Here is an 8523-nt window from a genome sequence, read left to right as displayed (position 1 = left end):
CGAGAAAATGAAGCTTATTTTTAGAAGCGAGAAAATGAAACTTCGGGTGATGAATTTTTGAACTGCTAACCATTGTTTTTTATGTATGAAATGCCATGGATCATATTGATTAAAATAAAAATAAAAATGTTAAGCGCAAGAAATTTCATTTGCGAAACAGTAGCTATCAACGACATGCGTGTGTGCACCACGTGACACATGTGGTAAGCAAACAATTCAAAAAAATGGCAGGCGCGTGTAGTTTTATTTTTTAGAGAAACATGCGTGCGTAGCTAGAAATACTTGTGTTGGTGCAAATATTGAAAAAGAGTGCATCGCTTCTTTTTTTTCAAGGAACAGCGTTAATCGCTTGTGAACCAGTAGTCTTGCAAAGATAACAAAATCCACTAGCGTGCATCGTTTGTGAACTACTAGGCCTCCACTTACCAATGAGCCCAGCCCAAATTATTTATTCTCTAATGTAGCCCACTGTGAATGCTCGTTTTCAACCTATAGGCAGCACAGCAGGCACACACGCAAAAAACAGAGGGATAGAAATTCAGATTACCCCACCATACTGGGTGATTTAGGCAACAAATAGCATCGAGCTGAACATGAAAATTGTAAAACTCTTCGTCGCTAATCCATTCCACCAGAGCATGCAACTTATTATTCAGAAACGAAGGAGATAATTTAAACATTGAACCGCCTGTTTTTCTGAATTTGATCTTCAGCATAACTTACGTGAATCTCTATATCCCTCACCAAAATACGTCCAAGGCAGAGCTTCGGCAGCGCTGTGGAGGTCTTGAAGCCGGAGCAAGTTCAGGGACGCATCATGAAGACCAGCAGCGACGTGCATCAGCAGCCGACAGGAGACTGGGGCGACGCGCGATGTGCGTTGTCCAAGGCAGAGCTTCAACTGGTGGTTGGGGCAGCGCGCAGAAGCCGACACGGCGAGCTTTGGCCAGGGCGACGCGTGGATGTCGGCTGCTGCATGCATCCATTTGAGATCCATGGCTACCAAAGGGCGCAGGCGCGAGGAGAGGGCCGGGTGGAAGCATGTACCTGAAATGCATCCACACAAAATGCTTTTTACCTTTTCTCGAGAGAAAAGTTCACACAATTTCAGTTTGGGTGTACCTGAAATGGTAAAGCACAAGATTTGTTGATGTTCTCTGTTCTATTGTTTGCAATTTTTCAATGCTGCGATTTGTGAGCTTGAGAATAAAAGGTAATATCCTGCACTGCTATGCCCAACACCTATCAAGGTCGGTAGATTCCTTTCCTGGTCCATTCAATTCATATTTAGGTACAGAGAACTACGTATGTCCGGATTAGGTCTGTCAGAAGACGTTCAATCTGAACCTTGAGGTTTCCATGCTCTTTTATCGCATTACCAATCTGCAAAGTGTTCTGAACCTTGAGGTTTCCATGCTCGTTTATCATTTGGACATTTGTTACATTTCTTTTTTAAAAACTAGCACATAAAGTGCTTTCAAAGTATCTTAGAAAAAGATATCTCCTCCACGACATTGTTTTTTTGAACTCGCTTTGGCAGTAGAACCTGAACTATTTCAAGACATGATTTTTGTTTGAACTTGAACCTAAAGTGCAGAACACACATGGAAAACACTCGTGCAATGCAAGCTATATCAATTAGCAGGCACAAGGGCTAAGCTAGAAGGGAAAACGAACACACAAAGCTAGTACTAGTGCACTGAGACATTTTAGCGCACATTTTGCGTGCACTCACCAAGAAGTAGAGAAGTGAAGTGTGAAGAAGCACACAGGAGGCACGATGGATAGGAACCTGTGGTGCAGCGGCCGCATCAGGGGACGGGCTGGGGACGGAGGAGCTCACTGGAGCATCACCACCTCCATGCGCGCGAATTTGGGGCCGGTTAAAAGTGAGATGCGTCCTGGAAGAGTCGCCCTGCTGTTGTGGCACGAAGTGAACTGCAGCGACCCACCTGTCTTTGTTGATGCATATGTGAGTGAGGAGGTGAGCAGCAGGATGAGCCAGGGGCATCGGCCAGGAGACAGAGGAGCGGCGTGGATCCGCCGGGGCGGCGATGCATCGGGTTGTGGGTGGCGGTGGGGGGCTGCCCGATCCGCGACAGGAGATGGCCGGTGCTGTAGCTACTTGCGACGGTGGGGGAGACCAGGGCAGCGTGGGGACGTAGTGGGCTGGAAGTGCGGACTGGATCGAGGCGTCGTGCCGGCCGACGGTGGGACGGCGGGTCGATTGGGGTGCCGTCTCCGGCGAATGGTGGAGCGGCTGGTCGGGTCGGCCTGCTTAGAAGGTAGGGTGGGTCGGCCTCGCGCTGGAAGGAGGCGGGGGCGACAGTGCGCGCTGGCGGGCCAGAAGGAGGCGGGGGCGCCGGCGAGCTGGAAGGAGACGGGGTAGGCAGCGGCGGTGGATCGGGAGAAGATCGGCGGCGGCGGCGCGATGCCGTGAGGAGTGGGTAGATGGGTTCGGGAGAGGGTAGGGGAGGGAGTCGTGGGAAGTGGGTGCGGTGGTTTTTTTCTTTGACCGGTTGGAGTTCGGGAACGCCTCTTCGGGCGCTATATAAGGCACACCGTGATCCAAATAACTATTCTAATCCTCGGATTAGAATAGTGTTGTTCTATATATATATATATATACACTATTTGGATCACAGCCAGGTCCTATATATAGGAGCGACGAGCTGTTTCCGAACTCCCGAAAACCCCACCGAACCGATCACAGAAAAAAAACACCCCACCCCACCCGCTTGCCCCGATCCCTACCCTGACATCCCTCGATCCCCTTCCCCGAGCGCCGCCACCCTCCTGGATCTCGCCGTCCCGCGCGCCTCCTCCCGCCGGCTGTCCTACCCAAGGCGCCCCCACCAACTCCCAACGAGAGCCTCCGCATCCCGCGAGCCCCCCGTCGGCGAGCGTCTCCCTCCTCGTCGCCGGTGTCGTGCCCCCCCCGCCGGCTACACGGGCGCAGAGGCTCGCCGCGTGTCCCCGCTCCGCCGCCTCAAGGACCGGGTTACAGGCCCCGGTCTCCGGCCAAGCTGTCATCCAGGGGTCAGACGCCTTGGGAGGTCACGCCGTATCCCGCCTGCATGCGCCCCTCGCCGACGCATCTCCAACTCACCATGGACGGCTTCCTCGCCGGGCTCGATCTTCTTCTCCAGCCTCCGTTAAGCGAGCCTACCTTTCCTCCGGCCGCAACAACACTCAAGCCGTTTGCCGCTGCTACCTCCGGCCGTTCAACTATGTAGCCCCAAGACTCCACCGCCTCAGCCGCCCGGTTCCCACTGCTGCATTTGTCCATAATTTTGCACCCAGTTTATTCAGAGAGATGCTAAGTGATGTTTGCCGTTCTATGCTACTGCGAACATGGTGCAGCATGGCTCGTCGATGTCGTTCAAGAAATTTGCTCTCCACTTGGGTTCCCCTGACCCGGTGCCTCTTGTGTTCTCTGACGGTCGCATGGTCGACTGGTCGAGGGTGTCAAACTGTCAATCGCCAATGGAGTTTATCGTGGGACCAGACCACCGATCGATCGAGCATGCAGCATTCCGCCTGGCCGTGCGCCGCCAGAGGCAAAGCGCAACATGTTGTGCGACATCCGTGTCGGGCTTGTCTCCGGGTCTTTCGAGAGATCGATGGATCAGATGAAGATTTCCTATGAGCTAGAGATCAAGCTCTCGTGGAAGTAATGGCCGTAGCAGAACTGTGACCGGCATCGTTCGAGACGTTGCCATCGCATGCGCGCTCTTTTTGCTTTGCTCTTTAGTAGGTCTTTGTTTGCATGTGCGCGCTTTTCGGAAGTTTGGCCGCGGGTACTAGTGCTGCAGTGCATAGTTTGCTCGCCGGCAAGTTTGGGGGTCTAAGAGGCGACCTGACATTGCCTCCAACTATCATTTAAGTTTTATTTGGTTTGGTCATCCATCCCACGCACGGAACGATGGACTACAGCCTGGAGGAGCTGGGAAGCAACAGAGCAATCAATGATCCAAATCATCATTGGCAATAATTTAAGCAGTGGAGTTTATCTTAATATCAGTTAGTTTGTTTATCTAATATCAACCTCGCCTGAGATGTTCTCTCCGGTCTCGTGCAACAACGTTGGTTGTCCCGCTGGAGCGAATAAAGGACCGCACGAATCTCCCTTCCACCCCCTCTCTACTTACTTCATTGTTTCTAAAATTTGGTCTTGCAGTCCAATGTGACTCCAGGTTGAAGTTTGATGCATATTATACGTGATTGTTGTACATTATATCCAACTACGAATGCATAAAACCTCTTATGTGATTGCACGTGATTGTGCAGTCCAAGGTTGACTCCAGGTTGAAGATTGTAGTAATTCAAAAAAAAATTGTATAGTCTCGTGCTGTGAAATTACAGCAGAGAGCAGTGGAGCCTCCAAAAAACGAGCAAGTGCAGATAAAAAATGGATACGTTCCTAAGGTGCCGGTGGTTATGCCAAAAATGGAAATAAATTATTTTAGTGTTTCCTTTTACCTCGAACCAATTAACTTCTGTAATTTCATAAACATGCATGTCGTGCAAAACCATTGCATTAGAACGTATGAAGCCAAAAGGGAAATTAAGGGATCTATGTGGTGCCATGTCAGCAAGAAAACACCATTGAAAAAAGAAGCTCACGTACATTTTTTTATGCAAGCTCATATACATTCAGGGAGACATTTGACATAGAAAAGTTATTACATACAAAAAAGGTGTGTATAGAGAAAAATGTCGAGAAGTTCAAGGTTAACCATTTAGAAAAGATTCAAAAAATGCGCAAATTGGCTCTATTTTTTTACTAATATCGCATAAGTTCAAATACACCGACAACCGAAGTTGGGAGTTATACTCACAACACACCTTAAAAAACCTAGAAGCGGAGTGGTTCAATGTTTACTAAAACCTCAAATTTCTTCAATCACTAAAGACAATCAAGAAGATCATAGGAAGTTCAAACAGAAATAATAGAGCAGTTCAAAAGTAAAAGACACTTAGAAGCGGATGTTTCACCATTTCTAAAATAATAAACAAGAAGTTCAAATTTTAAAAATAGAGAAGTTCCAAAATCATAAAAAGGACTTTCATTGTTTCTAAAATTAAAAGAAAACTCTAGAAGTTGAAATTGAAATAATGGACAATTCAATATTTATTACAAAACTAGGATATTGTCTTTATTGAAATAAATAAATCAAGAAGTCCAAGTTACAAAAATAGAGAAGTTTCATATTTATGACAAAAGTCATATTTTCCTTGTTACTGAAAAAATAAAATGAAGAAGTTCAAATTAAAAAAAATAAGTTCGATGGATATACAAAAACTCAAATTCTTTCCGTTTCTTGGAAAAATAAAAGTATAAAGTTTATTTTTTTTAAAAAATGGTGCTTATTTAAAAACATATTTTTCTAAGAATAAGACTAGGAAGTTCAAATTAAAATAAAAGAGAAGTCCAAAGATTATGAAAAACTCAGATTTTTCACGTTACTAAAGTATAAAACGAAGAAGTTCAAATTAAAAAAGGAACAACTAAAAATGTTTAAAAATAGATTTTCCCCATTTCTAAAAAAACTAGAAGTTCAAACGAAAATAACAAAGTGGTTCGATGTTTATTTAGAAACTAACATTTTACCGTTATTAAAATACTCAAATATCCCTTAGTATTGAAGAATCAACCATGTTCAAATTGAAAAAAAAAAGATTAAGAAATAAAACCAGGAAGTCCATATTAAAAAGATGGAGAAGTTCGATAATTATAGAAAACTTATATTTTCCTCGTTATTAAAGAATGGAAATAAGAAGTTCAAAAATAAAATAATAAGAAGTTCAACTTTTAAAAATGGAGCGCTTCAAAATTCACAAAAAAAGGATTAAGGAATTCAGGTTAATATTTATAAAAAACTTAGATATTTTCACGCAACCGAGAGAAGTTCAGGTTGATAAACTACCAGAAGTTCACATTCTACACGGTGTGCATTTTGTATTAAAAAAGAATAAAAATGCAATGGTTAAATTTGTTGTCGTTATAAGTTTAAGTACTCCGTCGGAGAAAGTTAAAAAATTATTGTGAGAGAGGTTTGTACAACAAGAATATCATTTGTGTAACACTGACGAATTGATAAGAAAATTACAAACGAAAATACGTCACAGAAGTTTAACGTGAAAACAACATGAAGTTCAACTACTACGCTGAATGAATTTCAGATGAAAAACTTTTAAAATCATCACGAGTATGAAAAAACGATTAACACGGGAAAGTTATGTGCTTACGGCAGCTTTCCACTGGTATATCACTTGCTCAATTTCGGTGAGTGGATAGAGAGTTACGAGCAGTGGATGGAGACCTACGAGCAAAAAAAGCACGTGAAAAAGCAGAGTGAAGTTCAGGTACACGCGACGAGAAATTCAGGTTCTTCACACGGTGCATTTTCGAAGAATCTATTTCGCGATAAAGGCAGAACACATGATCCCGCCGTTTTCGAAATTACTTGAAAACGGCTAGGAATTAGAGAAAACCATCAACATGAAAAAGTTTCGCATTTTTCGTAGCTTTTCAGCGGTATATTATTTGCCCCATTCCGATAAAGTTTGTAGAAATTATGGCGAAAATACGTTTTTCACCATTTTTGAAACTGAGTTAAAACCGTAAAGAATTGGAAGAAACAATACATACCAAAAAGTTTCGCATTTGTTCAAGCTTTCCAACGCCATATCATTTGTTGCATTTGGACCCACGGTTAAAAAATTAACTCGAAAATACGAACTCGGTAGGACTTTCACCATTTTCTAAATTACTCTTAAACCATTCAAAATTAGAAAAAACTTTCAAGATGAAAAAGTAGTGCATCTTCATAAGCTTTCCAATGCCGTATCATATGCCTCCATTGGATTAGCCATTTAGAAATGACATCGAAAAAACGAACTCAGCTGTTCGGTTTACGAAATTTTACGTTTTTTCAAATTACTCTTTAACCATAGGGAATTAGAGAAAACTTTCAACACGTGGAAGGAGCGGTTTTGCAGTAGATTTCCAACGCCATATTATATGCCTTATTCCGATAAATGGTTTAGAAATGCGATCGAAAATACGATTCACGTTTTTTGTTCGAAGAGAAAACGGTTTTCAAAACTGCTCTTAAATCGCTTATATTTTGCCAAAAATTTAAATTGGGTCATGATATTGAGGTCCATAGCTTTCCAACGATATATCGCAAGCCCCATTTGGGCAATGTTGGCGGAAGTTCAACCTAGTTCACAGAGAAGTTCAACGTACTACTAGCGGGGCAGGTCAGGTTGTGATCAGAATATTATTCTGATCCCGTGATCAGAATAGTGTTTATGTATATATATAGCATATGATCTCTTATGCTAAAGTAACAATTCAATCACAATTTCAAGTATGAATCATAAACTTCATTGAGAACCAACAAACTCCAATATCAGTCATTGAGGCAATCGCAATTTATCATAACATCAGAAAGAGTCAATAAGAGCTTTTCAGCAAGTCCACATACTGAACCATCATTTAGTCTTTCACAATTGCTAACACTCACGCGATATTTATGGTTATGAAGTTTTAATCGGACACAGAGAAAGATAGGGGCTTATAGTTTTGCCTCCCAACCTTTTACCTCAAGGGTAATGTCAACAATAATAGTTCATGAAAACTCACATCCAATTAGCTATATATATCAGGATCTTTCCAACACATTGTGCTTGCCAAAGGATAAAATGTAAAAAGGAAAGGTGAAGATCACCATGACTCTTTGCATGAAGTATAAGACAAGAATAAAAGATAGGCCCTTCGCAGAGGCAAGCAGAGGTTGTCATGTGCTTTTATGGTTGGATGCACAAAATCTTAATGCGAAAGAACGTCACTTTATATTGCCACTTGTGATATGGACCTTTATTATGCAGTCCGTCGCTTTTATTTCTTCCACATCACAAGATCGTATAAAGCTTATTTTCTCCACACAAATAAATCATACATATTTAGAGAGCAATTTTTATTGCTTGCAATGATGACAACTTACTTGAAGGATCTTACTCAATCCATAGGTAGATATGGTGGACTCTCATGACAAAACTAGGTTTAAGGATATTTGGAAGCACCAGTAGTATCTCTACTTGGTGCAAAGAATTTGGCTACCATGAGAGGGAAAGGCAAGCTCAACATGTTGGATGATCCATGACAATATAATTTATTTCAGAAGTAAGGAAACATAACCCATTACGTTGTCTTCCTTGTCCAACCTCAACTCTTTAGCATGTCATATTTTAATGAGTGCTCACAATCATAAAAGATGTCCAAGATAGTATATTTATATGTGAAAACCTCTCTTTGTTTATTACTTCCTATTAATTGCAACGATGACCAAAACTATGCTTGTCAACTCTCAACAATTTTTATTCATCATACTCTTTATATGTGAAGTCATTACTCTCCATAAGATCCATATGATCTCTTTATTTCTTTTTATTTCTTCTCTTTTATTTTATTCCCTCAAGATCATAGTAAGATAATCAAGCCCTTGACTCAAC

At 42.3% G+C, this 8523-nt stretch overlaps 1 long non-coding RNA gene across 1 annotated transcript; it reads right to left on the bottom strand.

The window, feature by feature from the left end:
* Window positions 1–525: 525 nt before the first annotated feature.
* LOC125551631 lies at window positions 526–2516 on the bottom strand. The gene is made up of 2 exons (XR_007302971.1): window positions 1793–2516; window positions 526–1047 (listed from the first exon to the last, which is right to left on the bottom strand). It is a non-coding gene; the product is annotated as an uncharacterized LOC125551631 (long non-coding RNA).
* Window positions 2517–8523: the final 6007 nt, after the last annotated feature.

The sequence above is a fragment of the Triticum urartu genome, chromosome 1 (assembly GCF_003073215.2).
Source record: "Triticum urartu cultivar G1812 chromosome 1, Tu2.1, whole genome shotgun sequence".
Taxonomy (NCBI): Eukaryota; Viridiplantae; Streptophyta; class Magnoliopsida; order Poales; family Poaceae; genus Triticum; species Triticum urartu.
Note: the sequence above shows the minus strand (reverse complement) of the source record. Positions and strands in the feature narration are given on the sequence as shown.